At 41.1% G+C, this 25,336-nt stretch overlaps 1 long non-coding RNA gene across 1 annotated transcript; it reads right to left on the reverse strand.

Moving 5' to 3' along the window:
* Positions 1-2,829: 2,829 nt before the first annotated feature.
* Positions 2,830-4,540, reverse strand: LOC136180361 (uncharacterized). The gene is made up of 3 exons (XR_010667050.1): positions 4,406-4,540; positions 4,181-4,230; positions 2,830-3,379 (listed from the first exon to the last, which is right to left on the reverse strand). It is a non-coding gene; the product is annotated as an uncharacterized lncRNA (long non-coding RNA).
* Positions 4,541-25,336: the final 20,796 nt, after the last annotated feature.

The raw sequence follows: 25,336 nt of genomic DNA on the forward strand, positions 1-25,336 counted from the left end.
ATTGACTCCTGGTAGTGTGCTGAAGTCTTGAATATTAACTAAAGTAAATTAACACTAAAGTCAACCTGTTGAAGTCTTAAATATTAACTAAAGTAAATTAACACTAAAGTCAACCTGTTGAAGTCTTAAATATTAACTAAAGTAAAATAACACTAAAGTCAACCTGTTGAAGTCTTAAATATTAACTAAAGTAAATTAACACTAAAGTCAACCTGTTGAAGTCTTAAATATTAACTAAAGTAAATTAACACTAAAGTCAACCTGTTGAAGTCTTAAATATTAACTAAAGTAAATTAACACTAAAGTCAACCTGTTGAAGTCTTAGTAGAATATGATCAGCTCGTTTTGAGTACTTATACAAATCATGTTTGGTTCATATTACATTTGACTGTCGGCTGCTGATGTTAACATGTCCGTTCTGTTTCTTTTCTTTAAACAGTTAGAGACATTACTGAACCAGATAATAACTTTAGTGTTATCTGAACACATGAAGAAATATTCTGCCTCTTCCAATTATCAATGTTACATTTCAGCAGCAGCATCACGGGGAGCAGAAGAAAGACGAGCCTGTTATTCTTACAGTCTGTGCACACTGAGCAGACTGAACGACTGGGAATGTTGAGGAAATTCAAAGTCTCTGTGAAGGTCCTGAAGACTTTTTATTCCGGAGTGGTGGAGAGTGTGCTGACTGGAAACATCACCCAGTGGTACGGGAACAGCACTGTAGAGGGTGCTGAAGGCAGCAGAGCGTACCATGGGTACAACACTCCCCACCCTCCAGGACATCTTCACAAGGAGGAGCACAGCCAGGGCACAGAGGATCATGAGTGATCCCCACCACCCAGGTAACGGACTGTTTACGTGGCTACCCTCTGGCAGGCGCCCTCGACACATCAAGGCGAACACAGAAAGACTCAGGAAGAGCTTCTTTCTTCAGGCCGTCCGGACTGTTAACTCCACTCTCCTCAGATAAAAACTAAACAGAACTAAACAAAACAGAACTGTGATTACATGATGCACACACACCACACATTCCAATCTGCACATTGCACTTTGACACCCTGGACACTTTACACTGTTTACATTATTCTATATTTTGTATATTCAAATATTTCTTTTTTAAATTTTACATTATATTCTATTTTACTGTATATATATGTGTATTAGCAATTTGAGTGTTTATTACATGGCCTTGCGGAACAGTCATTACATTTCACTGCACATCTGTATGAGCATGTGACAAATAAAAGTCTTGAATGTTGAATGTTGAATGTTGAATCTTGAATGTTGACCATCAGAACATATTCTATTTTACTTTAACAGACCGTAAAGTAAAGTTATTGTCGGTGATGCGCAACTATATGCTGCATTTTACTACGGATCTGATTGTTCGAGCACAGTTAAGTTGTAGTATCATGAAGCACAGCCAGCATAGTGTATCAGGATCCCCCCCCCCCATTCTTTACTGAAATAAAACAATAAATAATGTCCGTCACAGACAGCTACTTCAGTGTTAGATAGCTAGCTAACGACATTACCCCCAAACAGCACATTAAAGAGCCCATATTATGCCCTTTTGTGAGTATTTTTACTTTACAGTTTGACCCACATCCCATCTGTTATCATTGAGGAGGCGGGGTTTATGACCTATACTGCAGCCAGTCAGCAGGGGGGAGCTCTAAAAATAAAAGCTTCACTCCACCGGGGAGCTTGTCCCGTTCACTCTTTTTACAGTCTATGGTACAGATATGTTCAAGTGTTTCATGTTTCATGTATGGCGGCCATCTTGTCTTATCCCTACAGTTGGAATGGGTACATTTTCACCTTTTTTTAAATTGTATTTTAAACACTCGGTCTACTGAGAGGTAAATCGATGGCTGATGGAAGTTTGAGTCTTTCCAATGAGAAGTTTAAAAGGGGGAAAAGAGGGGGATACAGATGTTTGTTTTTAACCACCTGAACCAATCAGGGAGGAGAGTTTGATACAGGAAGACGGACTGTACAGTGAGTCAGGTGTCTGTTGTTTAGTTTGTAAGGAGAGGGGGAGAGTTTTTTATCGTCCGTCTACTCGTGTTCATCTCCTCGTCATGGTCACAGATTCAGGTCCGGTTGGTTGTTTTTGGGGGGCAGGTCCAGTCCTGTTTCTGTTTGTCATGTTTTGTGTTTGGATGGATATGTTTATTGGGAACGAGGAGAGAGGTATTACATTACCTCTTTGTCAGGGGACACAGTGTGGGGGAGACAGTGACAGGAGTGGAGAGGACGGGGTGTGATGATCAGAAGAGGTCCAACCAGGTCTGCCTCAAGTTACAGGTAAACACTGGAAAAGCCGAGGAGGAGGAGGACTGGTTTGGATGGTACAGTCCCAGTTTAAGGTCCCTGCAGAGCTCCAGCGTCTCTATTTTCTCAAAGAAATCCAATGAAACCTTCACGCCTCCTCCCCGGCCTCAGTTCTCCAGCCCCTCCGCACACACCATGCTGCCGTACAGCTGCTGAGGGTCCGGGTGTATCCTCACCTGCTCCTCCGCCTCGCTGTCCGTGCTCCCCTCGCTGTCCAGGCGGGGAGACGGGTGACAGGGGCCGGACAGGGAGGGGTAAAGGGCGTTGGCGGGCAGCGGGCTGTGGAGCAGGTCCTCGTCCGAGCTCAGGTAGTCGCCCTCTGCGTAGTGCGTGGAGCTGACGGTCCGCGGCACGCACGGAGTATGTGTGAATTGGGCTTTAGCTACCCTGATCCCCCTCCTCAGCTTGTTCCTGGCCTGTTGTTCAGGTCTCTGTTCCCACTCCTGTAGGCCTCCTCCTTGGCCTGACGCAGCTTCCTAAGTTGCTTGCTGTTGTTGTATGTGCAGAAGGTCCTGGTCTGGACCAGTGGGCGTGACTTTAGCTGTTTTCACTCAACGCTCTTGAAGCCAAAATATGCCCCTTACGGGCGCTTCCATCTTTCGATTTTGACGTCATTTGGAGCCAGGGTCTGCGCAGTAGGATCCGGTGGGAGGAGCCCTGGTAACACGCCCCGCCCCATTTAGCGTACTGCCCTGATTATTTTAAACTGTCATCACATGGGCCAGCCTGATAAATTAAACTAAAGTTAAATATTTTCATGACATAAATTACAATAATTAACTTTTGCCTATGACTTAGTAGCCAGGGATGTGAGCTAACAGGTGAAAACTGAAACAGCAGAATCAACCTGAGAGGCAGAAATCAGAGGCTTGTATATTTTAATATACATAGAGTTTATATTAACTCCGTGTTAGAAAGGACTGTGGATTACTTAGTATGAGTATGTAGGACTCCACCTTCTATCACTTTACCTGATAGAGTGATTCTTGTGTGTCTTGTACATGGAAGCCAATTGTCCTCTCTCTTCAAGTCAGTGTACCTATAGACAGGGACAGACAGATGAGCAGAACCGGTTCATACTGGTTTTTGTTAGCCATGAAAACTTTTATTTCTGAAGCGCAAACACTTCAACACATTTAGTTTAGACAAAACTCACTTTAGACACTAGGTGGCAGTATTTGGCTGTTGTTTAAGTTATTGATCAGTATTTGGGTCAGTTGTTGTATCTGAAGCAAGTTCAACATATCCAGGCTTCCTTTGAGAAAGCTGGTTCAGCAAAGCCAGAAGCCCCAGATAAAGATATCTGATAGCATGAGCTGATTATGAACTTTGTCTGTTAACTCAGGCGTTCTGCTTAAGGCTCTCAGCGTGTCACAGAAAGGGCGCGTGTGAAACGTCTTTTGACCATTCTTATTCACAAAAGCATCAAGTGCAGGCGGTCCAATATGATGAGGTGTGATGATGAAGTTAAAGTGGTAGAACAGGATACTGCAACTGCTGATAAGGAATAAGAAAACAATCCTGCAGAAAAGTATTGTGTTCATTTGTACATGAATGTAATGATTTTACCACACACTGCACCACAGTGTCTCCTGTTGATTTCTTAAGTTACAGATACTCACAGTACAACTGTACAACTGTGAAACTTAAACAGTGAGACATGATTTCAGCAGTGTGAGCAGAAACTGCAGTCAGTTGGATTCTTGTGCTTCATGACAAATATGCAGAAGTAGCTTCAGTATTTGGCTAAAAAAAAAATTAATTCAATGTACTGATTTGGTGTTGTGTGGTAATTACACATTAAACAAATCAGACAGCCAATTTGTGTGCAGAACCTCACCGGAGCTGGAATCAGAGTCTGGACTGTTGTTTCCTTTGGGCATTGATTTCCTTGAAGACAGAAAGAAGAACAATATAAACATGAACTAGACTTCTTGCAGAACCATAGAGGCTGTTAAACTCTTCTGCTAGTCTGCTTTACAGGATTATAAATTGCTACTAAAATTACTTTGATGCCGATAGCGGTTACAATAAAATGGTCCAATCATATGAGAGATAATTTTACCTTTGAGTCCTATGTGAAGACGTTCTCTTCAGAATCAGCACTGCAAAGACAAGATGATGGCGTCCACCTTCACAACGTGCTGCTTCAGTCTTCTGGCTTCATCATGGTCACCTACAGGAACACCACAGAAATGCAATCAAAGTACTTCATTTTATTTAAGAATTTCATCTTTTTAGCTATAATTCCTCAAAAAGATTTGAGACTGCTTTGTTATTTGAGAGGTTAAAATTTAAGTCTAAAACTAAAAAGTTATAACAAACAAATATGATAATGAAATAACCAAAAGAGCATTTTAAATGAATCTTGTTGAACAGAAATAGTGTTAAAAACAGGAAAGTTATTATATGACATATGAATCACATAATCATGGAGCAAAGCAAGAAGAGTATTCTGAACTAATTCTGAATAATCTGAACCAAAGTCACAACAAATCAACTGTAAACTATTGAATTGACTCCTGGTAGTGTGCTGAAGTCTTGAATATTAACTAAAGTAAATTAACACTAAAGTCAACCTGTTGAAGTCTTAAATATTAACTAAAGTAAATTAACACTAAAGTCAACCTGTTGAAGTCTTAAATATTAACTAAAGTAAAATAACACTAAAGTCAACCTGTTGAAGTCTTAAATATTAACTAAAGTAAATTAACACTAAAGTCAACCTGTTGAAGTCTTAAATATTAACTAAAGTAAATTAACACTAAAGTCAACCTGTTGAAGTCTTAAATATTAACTAAAGTAAATTAACACTAAAGTCAACCTGTTGAAGTCTTAGTAGAATATGATCAGCTCGTTTTGAGTACTTATACAAATCATGTTTGGTTCATATTACATTTGACTGTCGGCTGCTGATGTTAACATGTCCGTTCTGTTTCTTTTCTTTAAACAGTTAGAGACATTACTGAACCAGATAATAACTTTAGTGTTATCTGAACACATGAAGAAATATTCTGCCTCTTCCAATTATCAATGTTACATTTCAGCAGCAGCATCACGGGGAGCAGAAGAAAGACGAGCCTGTTATTCTTACAGTCTGTGCACACTGAGCAGACTGAACGACTGGGAATGTTGAGGAAATTCAAAGTCTCTGTGAAGGTCCTGAAGACTTTTTATTCCGGAGTGGTGGAGAGTGTGCTGACTGGAAACATCACCCAGTGGTACGGGAACAGCACTGTAGAGGGTGCTGAAGGCAGCAGAGCGTACCATGGGTACAACACTCCCCACCCTCCAGGACATCTTCACAAGGAGGAGCACAGCCAGGGCACAGAGGATCATGAGTGATCCCCACCACCCAGGTAACGGACTGTTTACGTGGCTACCCTCTGGCAGGCGCCCTCGACACATCAAGGCGAACACAGAAAGACTCAGGAAGAGCTTCTTTCTTCAGGCCGTCCGGACTGTTAACTCCACTCTCCTCAGATAAAAACTAAACAGAACTAAACAAAACAGAACTGTGATTACATGATGCACACACACCACACATTCCAATCTGCACATTGCACTTTGACACCCTGGACACTTTACACTGTTTACATTATTCTATATTTTGTATATTCAAATATTTCTTTTTTAAATTTTACATTATATTCTATTTTACTGTATATATATGTGTATTAGCAATTTGAGTGTTTATTACATGGCCTTGCGGAACAGTCATTACATTTCACTGCACATCTGTATGAGCATGTGACAAATAAAAGTCTTGAATGTTGAATGTTGAATGTTGAATCTTGAATGTTGACCATCAGAACATATTCTATTTTACTTTAACAGACCGTAAAGTAAAGTTATTGTCGGTGATGCGCAACTATATGCTGCATTTTACTACGGATCTGATTGTTCGAGCACAGTTAAGTTGTAGTATCATGAAGCACAGCCAGCATAGTGTATCAGGATCCCCCCCCCCCATTCTTTACTGAAATAAAACAATAAATAATGTCCGTCACAGACAGCTACTTCAGTGTTAGATAGCTAGCTAACGACATTACCCCCAAACAGCACATTAAAGAGCCCATATTATGCCCTTTTGTGAGTATTTTTACTTTACAGTTTGACCCACATCCCATCTGTTATCATTGAGGAGGCGGGGTTTATGACCTATACTGCAGCCAGTCAGCAGGGGGGAGCTCTAAAAATAAAAGCTTCACTCCACCGGGGAGCTTGTCCCGTTCACTCTTTTTACAGTCTATGGTACAGATATGTTCAAGTGTTTCATGTTTCATGTATGGCGGCCATCTTGTCTTATCCCTACAGTTGGAATGGGTACATTTTCACCTTTTTTTAAATTGTATTTTAAACACTCGGTCTACTGAGAGGTAAATCGATGGCTGATGGAAGTTTGAGTCTTTCCAATGAGAAGTTTAAAAGGGGGAAAAGAGGGGGATACAGATGTTTGTTTTTAACCACCTGAACCAATCAGGGAGGAGAGTTTGATACAGGAAGACGGACTGTACAGTGAGTCAGGTGTCTGTTGTTTAGTTTGTAAGGAGAGGGGGAGAGTTTTTTATCGTCCGTCTACTCGTGTTCATCTCCTCGTCATGGTCACAGATTCAGGTCCGGTTGGTTGTTTTTGGGGGGCAGGTCCAGTCCTGTTTCTGTTTGTCATGTTTTGTGTTTGGATGGATATGTTTATTGGGAACGAGGAGAGAGGTATTACATTACCTCTTTGTCAGGGGACACAGTGTGGGGGAGACAGTGACAGGAGTGGAGAGGACGGGGTGTGATGATCAGAAGAGGTCCAACCAGGTCTGCCTCAAGTTACAGGTAAACACTGGAAAAGCCGAGGAGGAGGAGGACTGGTTTGGATGGTACAGTCCCAGTTTAAGGTCCCTGCAGAGCTCCAGCGTCTCTATTTTCTCAAAGAAATCCAATGAAACCTTCACGCCTCCTCCCCGGCCTCAGTTCTCCAGCCCCTCCGCACACACCATGCTGCCGTACAGCTGCTGAGGGTCCGGGTGTATCCTCACCTGCTCCTCCGCCTCGCTGTCCGTGCTCCCCTCGCTGTCCAGGCGGGGAGACGGGTGACAGGGGCCGGACAGGGAGGGGTAAAGGGCGTTGGCGGGCAGCGGGCTGTGGAGCAGGTCCTCGTCCGAGCTCAGGTAGTCGCCCTCTGCGGAGGCGGGGCTGGCCAGGCAGAGATCCTGGTAGTTGGTGCTTCCTCCTACACCGCCGACCCTGGAGCTGGGGGTCGCCTTCTGCCCTCGCATCAGCCGGATCTGAACACAGAGGACACAGATTTAAGTCAGTCACACAGGGAGGTCTGTTCTATATCGCTACAGTACTCAAGGAACACAATAAATCTTAAAACTCACATTACTTTTTATTTTTTAAGATTTATTTTTGTGCCTTTATTGGAGATAGGACAGTTGATAGAGTCAGAAATCAGGGGAGAGAGAGAGAGGGTTTTAATTTGATGCATTATGCAGATGTTCTTGTTTGATCTCAATTCAACCCTAGACATGTCTGCAAAATTGACATTCACCTACGATGGAAATAAAATCAAAAATTTACGAGAATAAAGTCGTAAACTTACGAGTTTGAGACCGACCTGCGGGAAAATGATGAAAGTAGAACTCTTAACTTTAATCTCAAAATTTTTGTTTTATTTATTTATTTATTTTTTAACATGGCCCTAATCCTCTGTCATATTCTCAGAGGAGCGCCCGTTCATCTGTTTCTCACGAGTCTCGGTTTCACTGTAAACAGAAACTAACACAGAGGCCGAAGTTACGACCTAAAGATCTTTCTACACGAGATGTACATTTTCATAATGACTCATAAAAACAATTATTTTCAGGTTCTTTGAAAACAGAAAGAACAACAGGCCTTCTTCCTTTAACAGGTGGGTACTGTAGTTTTTTGCAGGAACAACCTTCCTGACGGTCTGAGAGGAGCTGAGAATATTGAGATTTGTAAACGCAGTCTTAAAACTAATTTATTCAGTCTGGCTTTTATTTAGTGCTTTATATAAAATTCAAATCTTAACATTACTGTATTGTCTTTTTATCCTACTACAATTTTAAATATTCTTCTCCTATGTATTGATTTTAATATCTTATTGCTTTTATGTGTCGTATTTATTTCTTCATTTTTATATTTTTTTAATTCTTATTGGTGTGCATTAGTCTCTCAATGATTTTATAAACTACTTTTTCATCAATATCTTTTCTGCACTTTTGTAAAGCACTTTGAAATGCAATTTAATTTGTCTGAAAGGTGCTATATAAATAAAGTTTGATTGAATGACTACATGTTTACAGTAAATATCTGAACCAGCTAGAAGGTTCATATGCAACAAACTCAAAATACTCTAACCTCCATTTACCTCGTCTTTTTTGTCTTAATGTTGTGTATTAAATGTGAATCTTTTGCAGTATGGGTATGATATAAATGTTCTGGGTTTCATTGGTATCAGCTTCACCTGTAGATTGTCGTTTTTTAAAATGGTTTCTTATTTAGTGATCCAACGCTGGAGGCGGAGTCAAACACACATTTTCCAAACAGTCAATAAAATGTATCCTATCATATCATATTGCTCGTATCCATCACATCACATCGTTAAGATATCATCCATCCATCCAGCCATTTTCTTCCGCTTATCCGATGGCAGCAGACTAAGAAAGTCGCCCCCCCCAGACTTCTCTCTCCCCAGCTCCTCCTGGGAGACCTCGAGGCGTTCCCAGGCCAGTAGGTATGCTCAGGGTCTACCCCGGGGGTTTCCTCCATGACTTCCAGAGGGAGGCGTCCAGGAGGCCTCCTGATCAGACTGTCGATGTGAAGGAGCAGCGATATCATTTCATATCGTAACGCTGTCCATCGTTTTTTTTAAGGGATATATCTGCCCTGCATACATCTATGAAGATTATGATTACATCATCCTCGTTGTCATAGAAATTCAATAAACATCAGTATATCGATGGCGGGGGGGTTCATTGCATTTAAAGAGACACACACACCAAAACGGAGCGTTCTGAGAGAGCTGGTTGAAACAGGGTCACAAACCTCCTCTGGTGCTTGATTCATGTTATATTTTGACCAAAGCACAGCACGGATGTTTCATTTAGACCACAGGGGACTGTTTGAAAAGGTGGAGAAGGAGAGATGATATGTCCTCTTTAAAACTTAACAAAAGTTATTAGAGTTTCACAACATCAGCAGTGAAATACAAAATAATTAAGTCCACAAGTTTGATTCTGATAAAAGGTCTCTAAATGATGTTAAATCTGTCAGATGAAAAGCTTCAAATGTCAGGTGGTGGGAATTTTTAAACCAGCGGTTAACCATTGGAAATGTTTGACTGTGTGTGACTGCTTCTTCGTCTGTCTGGCTCGCTCACGTCTTTCTTGTCTGATAATGCTTCTGATATTTAAGCAGGAGGATCAATATCATCATTAGAGGGTCAAATCACATAGCGTGTCAATGTGTGTAAATGTGTTCCTGCATTATGTCATTATTCCAAAGCAGGGGTGTGAATGTGAGTCACTCCTTCAGACGACAACACTGAGATTTTTCTAAAATTGTTCACTGCTTCCTCATTTGTACTCACGCAGCTTTCAGTGTCGTCTATATAAAACCACAGTTTGATCAAAAAAGGTGGGCGGATGAAAAGAAAAGAGAGAGAGGAGCGGTAAAGATGAGGGCCGTGTCATCACACCCCCTCGCTTTAGAGTCACGCACAGCCAACTCTCTGAATGAACACACTCAGAGAGAGTCCAAACGGAGCGAGTGAAACACTGTGTGTGTGTGTGTGTGTGTGTGTGTGTGTGTGTGTGTGTGTGTGTGTGTGTGTGTGTGTGTCTGTGTACAGGAGTCAGACAGTAACTTGTCTGTCATGCACACACCGAGCTCAAAGTGGCTCCCCTCTTTCAGAATCAAATTCAGTCTGATCCAAATGATGAGAAAACCCTCGCTGGGAAAGACCAGAGAGACACACACACACACACACACACACACACACACACACACACACACACACATGCAAACACACACACACACACACACACACACACGCACACACACACACATGCAAACACACACACACACACACATGCAAACACACACACACACACACACACACACACACACACGCACACACACACACATGCAAACAAACACACACACACACACACACACACACATACACACACACACACACACACTGTTTACAAGGTTGATGCACACTTCTTAAACTCTAATTTAAAACTCTTAAAAACACAAACAGATACAAGGGGACATTATTTTTGGACCAGATTTCATGTAGGACTCGACGGCTCTGACTCCCATTGCTCCCAGTTTTGAAATCTTATTTTTTTGCATAACCTTCCCCTCATAAACCTTTCATGCACCTGTCAAACATCCCCTGTATTTTACATCTTAAAGAACTAATTTCCTTAAAGCTGCAATTCCCTCATCTTCTTCTCTTTCTCTCTTTGAGAATGCATATCTTACACGTCGACATAAAGCCGCGTTCACAGGAGAATACACAAAAAGAATTAGATCAAATCTTATAACACCAACGAGCCGGTGTGGATCTGATGACATTTTATGACCTGCAAGGTAGAGTCTGTAGCTTTGTCCTAAAACAATTGAATAAGGCTTAGACAAAAGTAATGCAAATCAATCGTGCCTTCTGGGCCTCCATACATGTGGTGTGTCTGCAGAGAGCCGGTCCTCTGACTGGATTTACATGTTGGTTGACACAGGAGGGTTCATGGAGCGGAGCTGGTTTGTTTACCCCCCGGCCAATGAAACCAACATATCAGAAATTCATCTGACCGGTCAGGAGCAGCTGATCGGCCCGCTCCATTGAGCTGAAATTCACCCCAGATGCTTTTTTTTTTTTTTTTTTTTTTTAAGGATATTTTTGAGCAGTTTTTGCCCCCATTGGAGAGGACAGAAATGCTGAGGGGAGAGAGTGGGGGGGGCGACTTGCAGCAAAGAGCAGAGGTCAGACTCGAACCCAGGGCTGCTGCGTTGTGAACCATAGCCTCTGTACACGGGCGACCAGGACAGGAAGTCAGACGAGGAAACGCACAGAGCGTCCGGTCAATTTCAAAATAAAACACAACACACTTTATCAAAACAGGCAACAAATCATCCTCAGAAAGACAAAGTGTGTGTCTGTGTGTGTGTGTGTGTGTGTGTGTGTGTGTGTGTGTGTGTGTGTGTGTGTGTCTGTGTGTGTCTGTGTGTGTCTGTGTGTGTCTGTGTGTGTGTGTGTGTGTGTGTGTGTGTGTGTGTGTGTGTGTGTGTGTGTGTGTGTGTGTCTGTGTGTGTCTGTGTGTGTGTGTGTGTGTGTGTGTAGCAGGTGAACATCTGATTATTCATGTTTACATGGAGAGTTTGATATTAATGTCCTGGACTAAACTGATATGTCTGAGTAGGTTCTCAGTCGTTCACTCTACAATTCATCTATCAGACGCTTTTATCCAAAGCGATGTACATCAGAGAGTAAATTCAACAAAAAAAAAGGATCTAAAGAGGAGGAAACAACGCCAGGAAGTTCAAACAAACAGCTTTGAGTCTGATCAGACACACAGGGGCTGACAGGAAGTCACCAGAGGTGCTGACAGGAAGTGACCAGACACAAAGCACAACATCGACAATATCCATCTGTCTGTCTATCTTTTTCTCATATTATTATTGGACAGACAATACCAGCTGTTATCCTTGATCAATTCATTCAAACACTTGAGACACCTGATCACTGTTACTACCCTTATCGTCGTTAAAGCTACTTAAATGAAGTTTAATTTTCTGTGGATCTTGGACAGCCCCGTTGAAACAGCATTTGGATCCAGCTTCAAATATGCAGACCTGTTTGAAAATCCCCTGATGGAGGTGTTCAGTAAAAGTCCTCTCTGCTAACTCTGGGGTCAGGAGGTTCAGGACAAACACTCTGATAACACTTATAAAGAACAAACACCTTCTTTGTAGTTGTGTCTCAAACAGGTCGTCTGTTCTGCCGTTTCACACACTTGAACTTCTAAAATTTTTCCACTGAAGTCTTGAGACATTCAAGGTTGCACTAAGTTCATTCAAGTCGAACCCCCGCTGCACTTAGTTTGACCTCTGTGCACTTTTGACTCAACACTGAAGCCTTCCTTCTTCTTCTTCCTTCACATGGAAGCTATGATTAAACAAATAGTGTAAAATACTTTTATCTGCAAATCGGCCGAGAAGACTGAATCTCTCAGGATTTATTTCACAAAATGAGGACAAATGATGAAAAAGATTCCTTTAGGGCTGCTAACCCGCTTGTCAGTGTTTTTTTTTCTCAACAAGTGGAGGTGATTGGAGCTTCTCGTTGTGGTGTGGATTAAATGCTGCATCATGTTGGTTATCTGCACACAGTTTTTGTCTCGTCTGTTATCTTCTCACCTCTTTCATTTTCTGTCTCGGGGAAGCCAAAATGCTTCCACACCTCCGATTTTTAAGCACTATATCTTTTTTCACTAATTAGTTCAAACTAAATTAAAATAAAAGATCCAACAGATTAATTCAGGTCAGCTCCTTCTTCCTTACGAGAAACCAATGTGTCATAAACATTTTGTTTCTCACATCGAGGGAGCTGAAAAAGTAGCATCCTGCCTGCCGTCCTCCTCCGTGTGAAGCAAACGGTGATTCACTAGAGATAATAAATATCTCTGGCTTTGGAGAAGATCATGAATTTGGTTTTGTTGGCATTAAGGATAATCCAAGGCTGATTAATGCATTCTGAAGACTTAATAGCAAGTTGCAGTAAGCTCCACAGAGTCAGCAGGACAATGCAGAATAGTACCATGAGTTTAAAGATAAATATTACAGTCCGTTATATAGAAAATCTTGTTGATATAGATTGTAAATAAGACAGGCCAAAAACAGTACATAAAGACTTGTGTAAATCAGTGTAGTGATGAAAGATACAACAGAAAGCTCAAAGTACTTGGTCTTTTTTGATTCTCTGATTTTTTTTAAATTTTCAAAATCCAAAACAAAAAACACCAACCAGAATTTACATTTTTAGAACTTCAAATCCATTATTACCCCTTTACCTTTTCTGAAGATTATTTCCTTTTTAATATAGATGGAAATGGAAATAACAGGAGCAGAATGTACAGTGATCCTTGCAGAACACCTTGTGGAACAAAAGGAAGATGAACGTCCAAATTTGAGCAATTTATTTTAAGGTGATCCACTATTGAGGCCACACAACCCTTTTATTTTTACTTCTTAGCCATTCTTCTGAATTGCTCTTGTGCAGGCTGATTTCTTTTTCTGAAGTCTACCATAAAGATGCTTTGCATGTGGAACATGCAAATTCATATCCTTAATAACCGAGAGCCCCAGAGGACACCATCAGAGAGAAGACGCAGCAAACAAATGTCTCTCTGTTGCCATGACAACGCTGAGTGTTGATGTTTACCTTCTGTTGCTGCAGCTCTCTGATCGTGTCCTGGGCCTTCTCCAGACTCTCGCTGGCGGTGTTGCACTGCTGCCTCACCACCGCCAACTCGCGCTTGATCACGTAGTTCTCCTCGGCTTCCTGCGCCCGCGTCACCTGACCCTGAAACAGCAGGAGTCCAGATTAAAATTACAGAACATATAACACTGTAGGGGGAGCGGGTCAGTCTTGGTTTGAGGGGACTGCAACCTCATGCTTTAGGGGGTTTTATCTGCATGCTGGTCAGAGGATGATTTTAGTCAAAGTTCAACCCGCCTGTCGGCTTTCTATCAGAGAGCTGGTCAAGAAGATCAAACTACTCTCGTCCATTTAAAAGGAAAATGGAGACTGAAGCTTGTTAACAAAACATATAATAAAGACTGAGAATAGGAGGAGACAGTGAGCCCAGATCTGTCTGAGGGTAAGTACAGTTTCTATTCTTCGTGTGCACCTTACCATACTTTGGAAAAAATAGTCTCCATCTAACTTTCGATCAGTGAAAGAGGTGGAGTTAAGGCAGGCGTTAAGCCTCCTCGCAAACAGCGATAACTTACCCACCTGTTAGTCAATTTAGCCACGCCCCATAATGATGCCAATTTAGGAAAACGTCTTGTGCTTAATAAAATCAAAATAGCTGTAAACATGTTTATTTCTGCTGTCATATTTGTCTTTTTAATATGGAAGCTAATGGAGATTCCTTTGCTTTTGCAGCAAGCCTCAAGTGGACACTCGAGGAACTGCATTTTTTTGCACTTCTGCATTGTCTCATAGCTGGCAAATCGAGGGGCGTCCAAAACGGTAGGGGTTATTATCCTTTAATGTGTGAACATTTCAGATATTTTACTCCTTTTTTGCACTTAACTGGTCTTTAACTCTTCCCACTCTCTTCTTCTGTCAGACCACCGACAAAGAAACAACGATCTTTACTGTCTTTTGACTTACCATCCGAATATTTACGGTGCCCTTCCGATCATAATATTCTGACTAAAATGCTCCTGTTGCATCAGCAAGGGTCCTCATGATCCTCAAGATCGAATCCAATCACATTACATCTATTTTACGATTTGAAAGTGGAAGCAGATTCATGTTTATGGATTATATCGCCATAGTTTCTGCTGAAGTTTGGGGGAGAGATTTGGTGCTCAAATGTAAATGATCTGCAGCCAAATACCAAGGTTATTTATACACAGTGACCCTATAAATAGAGCTACTATTGAGGGTGAGGCTTTGGAGAAGATCATGAATTTGGTTTTGTTGGCATTAAGGATAATCCAAGGCTGATTAATGCATTCTGAAGACTTAATAGCAAGTTGCAGTAAGCTCCACAGAGTCAGCAGGACAATGCAGAATAGTACCATGAGTTTAAAGATGAATATTACAGTCCGTTATATAGAAAATCTTGTTGATATAGATTGTAAATAAGACAGGGTCTAGAAATGATCGTTGCGGAATACCTTGTGGAACATCTTGTGGACAAAAAGATGAACATCCAAATTTAGATTACAAACAAAAGGAAATATGGCACATCAAAATGCTAAGTAAGCTACTATATGTGCTAAAATTGTTGAGTTCTAAAAGATCACTTAATGAACTTCAATGAGATAAAGAGGACACCATTTATTTTAAGGTGATCCCCTATTGAGGCCACACAACCCTTTTATTTTTACTTCTTAGACATTCTTCTGAATTGCTCTTGTGCAGGTTGATTTCTTTTTCTGAAGTCTACTATAAAGATGCTTTGCATGTGGAACATGCAAATTCATATCCTTAATAACCGAGAGCCCCAGAGGACACCATCAGACAGAAGACACAGCGAAACACCTTCAGCTCTAGCTACATTGCTGCAACCATGAAGAATACGATATTCTTTGTCTTTATCTGTGCAGCTGTTGACGGTTCAGGAAAACACCATTTTTTTCCTCAAAACATGACATGGTTTGAGGCTCAGGCTTACTGTAGAGAGCATCACACTGATCTGTCCTTTGTTAGTAGCGAGAGAGAGCAAGAAATGCTCCAAACTGCTGCAAGTGGAAGAAACAGGGTTGGATGGATCGGTCTCCACTGTGATGCTGTCAACAGCTCTGTCTGGAAGTGGTCAGGAGGTGGAAACAGCACATACTTTAACTGGGCTCCTAAGCAACCAGATGACTACAGAGGAATTGAGAATGTTGTAATTCTTAGGGCTGATGGAAAATGGAACGATAAGAGACCATCAATTTTGCGGCCTTTTTACTGCTTCAGTTTAACTGCAGTGGAGGTGAAGAAGACCTGGGAGGGGGCTCTGGAGTACTGCAGAGAGACTCACACTGACCTCACCACCCTGCAGTCTGACACCGAGCAGCTCCTGACCCTGAGCGAGATCCAGCATGAGGGCATCACTGGTAGGGTTTGGATTGGCTTGCGTTTTCTTGGGGACCACTGGTTGTGGGTGAACGGTGACCCAATGGTGTACGAGAACTGGCGCCAAGGAGATCAGGAGCACCAGTGTCCTCTCAGGAAACGCTGCGGGGCTCTAACCAAAGAGGGACACTGGGAGAACTGGGACTGTGGGGAAGAACTCCACTTCATCTGCTACTGAGAGATTCAGCATTTCATATTGGGTAATACAGCTCTAACTGTAGGATTTCTACCTCGAATAGAAATGTCTGGCGAAGAAAGATGTTTTTTTTTCTTCTCTTAAAGAATATTAGGAAACTGAATCTAAACTAATTTTGCTGTGATAAAGAAACATTATGATGCTTTTATAATTCTTTTCTTAGAGGTTGGTTCCATTCAGTCATTCACGAGGTTGAATGTCTGTGTCTGTCATTTCTTAAGCATCATACCTTCACTTGTTTTGTCATTGTGTGCTGTACTCACTCTTTTAAGATGTTATTTAACAGGGGAGCCTTTGTAATCCCGGTTTTGAGACTTGTATGTTTGAAGTTTAATTAAATGTTTAAAGGAGCAGTCTGTAAGATATCTACTGAATGAAATGATAAAGGTATCTTACTATCTGATCAGACATTAAGGAAACATGCTATGTTGAAGTGCTGGCTTCTCTGACAACAATGCAGCAGCCAGTATGTCCTCCTTCTAACTTTAGATTCTGCTCCTGAATGCTCTGGATTTGTTTGGACCAGAGAAGGTAGGCGGTTCTAAGACACCCCCCCACGGCCGTTTTGGACGCCCCTCGGTTTGCCAGATATGAGAGCAGTTATCAGGTCAAACCAACAGGTGTTGCAGCGATGGAAGCGGACAAGAGAAGTGGTTCAGATAGAAGTGATTGTACCCGACCTAAAAAGCCTCTGCATGTTTCTAATAAGCTCCACGAGCAGAAACGTGCTCAAACTAGGATCAATATTGGAGATGCTTTTTGAAAAATGGAGAGAGGTTAGAACACAGAAAGGTTTACAGACCCATGCAGAGCTGGATAAACACTGAAGCTTCAGAGTCCACCACATGGTGAACTGAGTGAGCATCCACTCTAGAGAGGGGGGGGGGGGGGAGAGACAGCTCTCTACAATGTTTAGAATTTGGAGTCAGAGTTACATATTGCTCCTTTAAATAAATACATTTCTTAACTAGACTTTTAGAAATGTTCATGATGAGCGGACTTTGAATTGAACTTTACTTATCTCATATCCTGACTGTTATTCAAATAATTTGTGTATTTGAAAATTATTATTGTGTGTTGTGTTTGTGCATATTAATATGAAATACTACTGTGATGACTTTGGAATCCTTTTTAGAATAATACTAATGACTAAACATTTTGGAAACCTAAACTTTGTGGTTGTGTTTGTATCTCTAATAAATTCCCCGTCTCTGATTAAAGAACGTTGCAGGAGCCTCATTTGTCAACAGAGCTGTCAATCATAACATTACATCCGCTCTTTTCTGCAGCAAATGCTAAATGCTCTTGACCTTATAAAGCACATTTCTAGTCTTCTGACTACTCAAAGCGCTTTTACACCGCAGGTCACACCTACACATTCACACACTGATGGTAGAGGCTGCTCTGTAGTGAAACCATCAGAAGTAACTAATCCCATTCATTCGCATTCATGTGCTGCCGCTGAAGCAGCGAGAGCAATTTGGGGTTAAGTGTCTTACCGAAGGACACATTGGACATGTGGCTGCAGAAGCTGGTTCTGGTTGAGAGACGACGACTCTACCAACTGAGCCACAGCTGCCCAAATCATTTATTCAAACTGCATTTCTCAAAAAAAGAAACAATACTTGGAAAAAAATCAACAAGATAAGAACTAGCCATGAGGACAGTTTGAGAACATTTTATTTGACATGTATAGAAAGGAGGTAAAGCCATTCTTACCAGTGTCTTGATTTGGTATTCAAATGAATGCAAATTAGTTATCTTGACTTTTAGATGTATTATTTGAATAAGTGCTGCACTGCTACACCAGTGTGGTCTAAAAACATTAGTTGCACACATATGGTTTCCACTTTTGTATGAGACTGGTGTCATCCAAACATTTATGGATAATGCCTCCTAGTGTCCAATACAAGGAAGTGCATGTTTTTACGGATGGATTGAACTCTGATAGAAACCACCTGTAGCCATGGGGGAGAGGATTTTGGCATCCTGCAGTTTGGAGTATGGTAGCTTCTGAATTGCAAAGTGCCTCCACAGTCTGACAGTATACAGTCCTTCTTAGTAGGCCGATATTTGTTCCTACTTCATCTGATTCATTCAGTGAGGAAGTGGTGTCATTAGCCCTCCTCATGTTTGTGACTCCAACTCAGATGTGATCTGCACGATGGTTCAGTAAATAAAAGAAAACTTCACATTGCATGTAAACGATTTAAGAACTTAACATTTGACATCCGCGTTACTCAAACCGGCCGCATCCATCCTCGTTTGTTTTGATTTGGAGGCGCACGTGAAGTGACGTTTTACATTTCATTTTGCACAGCATTGTGGGTGTTAAAATACAACTCATTTCCTGAAAGGATGCATCCAAACCAAGGGGCAACCTCCGGTCTCGAAAAATGAAGCCTATGCGGAAGTACAAAAAACTGCAGTTCCTCGAGGTTCCGCTTGAGGCTGGCTGCAGAAGCGCCGGAAGTGCCATAAGCCCACAGCCAAAAAAGCCCGTTTTTACCACAGGAATCAACATGTTTACAGCCTGGTTCAAAAAACGAGATATATCTGAGAAGTTGACGGCCCCTTCTCCTCACACTGTGGGGGGGGGGGGGTGAATTTTTTTATAACTCATCGGATTTTATTCTATTAAGGAAAACGACTATGCCCATATTAGGGTTGTGTCAGATTTGATTGACAGCTCTGCACGGTCAGCAGGTCAGGAGGCTAACAGCTTGATCCGTCTGATTTCTCCTCTTTCTTACTTCGTTTGGAGAGTTTGTTTAACACATATCTGACAACATACATGGCTTGCTGTGCGGTTAACAGACCATCCAACAAGTTGATGCTTCAGTTTTTTTCGGTAAGTGATATAGTAGTGTTATATTTACTGCTTACTCATGTGTTTATATTTACGGACCTAGCTTGTTTAGAGTTAGCTTGTAAACCAGTTGGCTAACTGTGTAGCTCATTATTTACAGTCAATGGTTTAGAAATGTTTGTTGTTAAGATGTTGTTGTTGAAAATAGTGAGTTAGTGTGATGTTAGAAGCTAAAGGTTCATCTCGGTGGTTATCTGACGTTATGATGAATGTTATACTCCACCTAAATGTGGACATTAAAAACAAACTTTGTGTAGTAATTATCCGTCAGTAACATAAACTGAACTGAACCTAATGTGCTGTGTAGGTTATAGAGGATGACTTTAATGTTACATGGTTGATGTAGTGTCTTAAGGTTTGAGCAAACTGTTAACAAATAAAAAAAATCACTTTGTAAGAGCATCTGTAACCATTAAGAACTATATTAATAACCATATTAATTTTCACTGAACTCATACACAGAATATAGCTGTAGAAATATAAAATATAAATAACATATGGAATGAAAATAAGATATAAAGCACATAGATATAAAGTATAAGAAATAGTTTGAAGAGTACAGCCATGTACTGAGCTCATGTTAATAATAAATGAGTTACTGTATGTTCTGTACTGAAGCACAGAGAGTTGGGACCTGTTAATGATTTAAATAATTCAGGTTATATTTGTTTCATGTTAAGATGACACAAAATCTGAGACAATTTGATGTAGAATATCATTGTGTGAGTGAGAGAGCTAAAAATAGAATGATTACAATAATGTTTTTCTTCTTAACGTTGAATAGATGTTGATTACCTGAATACTGGACCTTTGTTGTCTGGGTAGTACACTGTTGAATTTATAAATGTACTCTTACACACAGATGAATACAGAAAAATAGATGAGAACAAAAAAATGATTTAATGAATAACTGATATTTTCTCTCTTTCTTTGCCATCCTGAAGACCGCTCACTAAAAGTCCATGTTCTCCTGGATCCATGTCACATGCTCGAGCTTCTTCAGAATGACTTTTCAACAGTCAAAGTTCTGGTGAGAGAAGATGGCCAGCAGATAAGACGGCAGTACATCAACAAGCTCCACAAGCTTCAGAAGAAGGAGGAGGGTTTGCACCTTGGAAGACTGTATTCATGCTTCAGCTGTTCAAATAAAACTAGATCTCCTCCAAACAACTCGCAATCAAACCATTTTCTTCCCATTTTAAAACCTTTGTCCAGTTTAGATGGGAGAAGTTGATATTATGTGATATTGATCAGGGAAGACTACATTTCTAAATCATTTTTAACTGTGTTTTTATTCACAAGTTATTGATCTTATTTACTCTCCATGTATCTTGATTTAAGAATGGGGCTGTGTTTAAGGTCATCATTTTGCAATGACTCTGTTACATCCCACTTTCAGAAATGAACTACATTAGTATTTATCAAAAGAATAAGAAGTTGTGTAAAAGTAGACTTCCTTCCCTAAGCTATTGAGTTGAGCATTAATGCACATTTTAGTCTTGTCATTTCAAATCTGAAATGTATACACATAAGTAGACATAAAGGAGTGCATTAATATAGAAATATTTATTTATTATGAAAAACAACATTAAAAAAGTCTGTTTTTACAGCAGAGATGAACATGTTTACAGCTTGGTACAAAACAAACAAATAGGTGTGATTAGCTCATGTCTCGATGGACACACACTGTATGGGGGGGTGAATGTTTTGATGACTCATCAGTTTTGATTTGATGAAGGATAAGAGTTATTCACAATAAGGCGTGTAGCTGACCAGCTTGACAGGTGGGCGCGGTGTAACGGTTTGTCAAGAGGCTTAAAACCTGCCTCAGCTCCAGCTCTCAGCCTGTGGGTGACATCACTCAGGCCATCCGGGGGAGACCTCCCTCACAGCGAGCTGTTGAAGAGAAGCAACTGAAGTCCACCTCAGGAGAACCAACAAATACAGATGTTGTTGAGGCTCAGGTTTCTTCCTCTGTCTCTGCAGCTCTCTGGGCACCTCGACGGACAAGTCCCCAATAATCCACACTGTGTCTATAGGAGAAATACAAAGGTGTTCAATTAATGCCTCAGACAACACAAAATGTACAGTTAACTACATGTGACAGCTCAGGGTGTTTTTTTGTTATTAGCCACATCTGCAGGAATAATATTGAACAAGGTAGCTGCAGCTCATCATAATAGATGCCAGTCTTAAACACTATTTTTTCTAATACTTAGTTTTTGGTGTGAAGCTGACACTATCCACAGACTCCATGACTTCATGGGGTTCAATAGAAAACAAATGTCTTATAATAAATACTAAATAATTATTTTTAAGTTGTCATGTTCACCTCATCGCTGTTGACATCAGTAAATATAAGACACAGACATTCCTCTTTTTGTCAGAACAGTAACATGAACTGTATGCTTTGTAATATTGATTTCTTCTGGATGTCTCATATTTATTTACAGTTTATGGATAAAACTTTGTTAATGTATTTCTCTGCTAACACTGACAAAGTCTAACTGCTCTGACAAATAACTAATAACCATAGTTGTATATTTAACAAAGTGTAGTTTTAAGACTTTAATTAAATATTTGGGTTGAATATAATCCGTTTTAACTGTGTTGTAGAAAAGTTAAATGTTAACTTACTGTTTGTAGAGTTTTCTCAGGACGAGCAGGAATAGGGGATGATAGCAGCCTAGCTGTTAGCTATGCTGTGAAGTGGACTGCTAACGTTGAGCTGAATGGGCGGAGTTAAGTCCCGCCGGTCCCGCCTTACTGCTGTCGTTAGGTTGATCCAAAGTTAGGTTGAGACTGCAAATCCAATATGGATGCGGCCGTCGGTTGGACTCATTTTCTGCCTATGTCACAGACGGGTCAGGGTTCGTCCAGTAATATTTACAGTCTATGATCCAAACCATACTGCACCAAACCCGGAAGTTAGCATCCATGCTGAAATGTTCAGTCTACTGAGGTGGACCCAAAAAATGCCCTCTTAATGATCACGAGGGTTCAGTCTACTGAAAAGTCCGCGCTCCATCCTGAACTGTGGCTTTTCGAAAAGGGCCAATGAGTTTGGAGAATATAAAACCGATAGAGGATGACTGTGTAGATTCAGAATTTGTTAAAGTAGACAAACAAGTTGTTTTTAATCAAACAAACTCACTTGACAATCAACACAGGAAACTGAATCAAAGAAAATAGCTTGTTAGCTAGTTAGCAGCCTGTTAGCTAAGCTAGCACCAGAAATCCTTTCACTTGATACTTGTCTGTCTTTTAATAATGTTACATGCTTCATGCATCCATAACAACTGAAAAATGTACGGTAATGACATCACAGCATATGTTGTTAAATTTGAAACTTTTCAGTAGTTAAGGACGATAATGAAATGGGTTGTTTATCAATTTATCATTAACTGATATTTAAAAACAACGCACTGTAAATCAGTCTATCTTTTCTGCCTCTTTAAAGAGCAATATGTAACTCTGACTCCAAATTCAAAACATCATAGAGAGCTGTCTCCCCCCCCCCCCCCCCCAATATTGATCCTAGTTTGAGCACGTTTCTGCTCGTGGAGCTTATTAGAAACATGCAGAGGCTTTTTTGGTCGGGTACAATCACTTCTATCTGAACCACTTCTCTTGACCGCTTCCATCGCTGCAACACCTGTTGACCTGATAACTGCTCTCATATCTGACAAACCGAGGGGCGTCCAAAACGGCTGTGTGGGGGGTGTCTTAAAAGCGCCTACCTTCTCTGGTCCAAACAAATCCAGAGCATTCAGGAGCAGAATCTAAAGTTAGAAGGAGGACATACTGGCTGCTGCATTGTTGTCAGAGAAGCCAGCACTTCAACATAGCATGTTTCCTTAATGTCTGATCAGATAGTAAGGTCACTACACATCTCACTGATTGGATCTTTGGATTTATTTTGTACAAACCTGATCTGTCAATTTTTCCCTTTCTTAGTTTACAAATCTTCCAAAGTGTCAAACAGGGTGTTTCATTTATATTATTAATCAGTACTGATAATGAAAGATTGTAACAGTTATGCTCGTAATGAGGAAACGTTTGCATGCCACATGCGGGGGCTGTACAACCTGAAATTAAAATGAACATCATGGATAAAAACAGACATGCATTCAGGGGGTTACAAGGCGAGGCTGTGGACAGAACAGATATCAAACAATATTCTGTCATGCACGTCTGGCTGGTTATTGTTAAGATGAAGGAGAGCAGCAGAGCAGGAGGAGGAGGAGGGAGGAGGAGGAGGAGGAGGAGGAGGAGGAGGAGGGAGGTCAGTACTCTACCTGTATCAGTCTGTCTGCCAGAGCTGCACTCTCCTACAGCGCAGCGACGCAGAGGAACGAGAAAGAGAGAGATGAAAGGAAGAGAGAGACAGATAAAAACACAAATACACCAGAGAAGAGAGTCAGAAGAAGAAGAGAAAAAGCAGGATTACAGGTTCTGAAGTCGATTATTTTCTTTTGTAAATATGTAGAAAAGTGAAGAGAAAACTCAGACAAAAAAGAAAAAGGTACTCCAGAGAGGACGAGAAAAATGGCTGTGGTTGAAAAAGCAGAGAGCGTACAGTAAGAGGGAAAATCCCGCTTGAAAAAAGAGTCATGAAGACAAGTAGAGAACACACACACAAATGCTACGAGAGCTCCAGGAGACGCAATCCACCGACAGGAAGTGAGCTCACAGTATCTCTACAGCGTCTGGTTTCAGTGTTTACGTGCTGTAGAAGAGATCACATGATCCTGATTTCAGTTTAACATTTAATGTAACCTCTGAGAGAGAGAGAGAGAGAGAGAGAGAGAGAGAGGAGAGAGAGAGAGAGAGGTTTGGTTTTCAAAATACCTTTTATTTTACCACTACCAGGAGAAAATTATAACACTGTCACATCATCACTCAGATCAAGAGAAGGAAATAAATAAATAAATAAAAAATAAAACAAAACAAGTGCAACAAAAATCACAACATCAACAAAAACAACATTTACTGCATCAAAAATGAATAATCAGCTCTCCATCCCCACCCACAGAGCACAAAGCTTCTTCCACAGCCCATACACTATTAAAGTCTTGCACATTGTCCATCATTTGATAATAGGCAAATTCTACCTTTAGTCTGGCCTTCAAAAGTCCCTCCAGAACCAGCACCGGTTCCACACAGCCAGTACCCTGAGCTCGGTTCTTGCGTGTAAGCCAAATGGCCAACTTAGCAGAGCCAGATAAAAAGTTCATCAGTGTATGTACAGTCTTTTTCTTTGCAGAATACTTTGGCCCAAAAACAAACACTGCATAAGAGAAATCCTCCCCGAGAGCTTCAAACAAGCTTTTCATAAGGACAAACAAGAGTGAGAGCCTGGGACACTCAACAAACAGATGAGACAAAGTTTCAGTTAGTGAACAAAACAAACACTCCTCTCCCACCCCTGGATCAATGTGCGCTCTGTATCTGTTCGTGGCTATAACCCCATGCACAACTCTCCACTGGAGATCTGCTGTTCTCTTCTCAACAGGCAGCTTGTACAGGGACCGCCAGCTGCCTTTCGGGGAAACCTCCGGGCCAAAAAACTCGATCCACCTCGACTCTTTCACTCCTGACAGACCACGAAGATGTAGGACCTTAACACAGGACTGATAGAGTGCCTTTTTCCCTGCATCCTGGAACTTTCCCAGAACAGGAGTACTAAAGGACAGCAGTCCACCTCCTCTTTCCTGCCACTCCCCGACATCTGGGGTAACAGACAAAGATGGGAAGCTGTATTCGCCCTCTTCACTCCACTGCTCACACAGATTCTCAATGTTTAGAAATGTCACAAGTTTTACTGGAAGTGCAGCAAAGACTTCCTCCACCACTCTTTCAACCACCCGGCTGGAGGTGATATTGGTCCTTTCTTTGAGGGCGTCCAGGGTCAGTCTTACCAGGTGACCCAGTTTTGTGCAGCCTGCCTCTCTGAAACTGGCCCGGAGACTGGCTGACTGCAAAGTTGGAGTCCTTATGAAATCATTAAAAAATAACGGTTCCTCAAAGATCCACATTCCCGGAC

This window comes from Labrus bergylta, chromosome 1, assembly GCF_963930695.1.
Source record: "Labrus bergylta chromosome 1, fLabBer1.1, whole genome shotgun sequence".
NCBI lineage: Eukaryota > Metazoa > Chordata > Actinopteri > Labriformes > Labridae > Labrus > Labrus bergylta.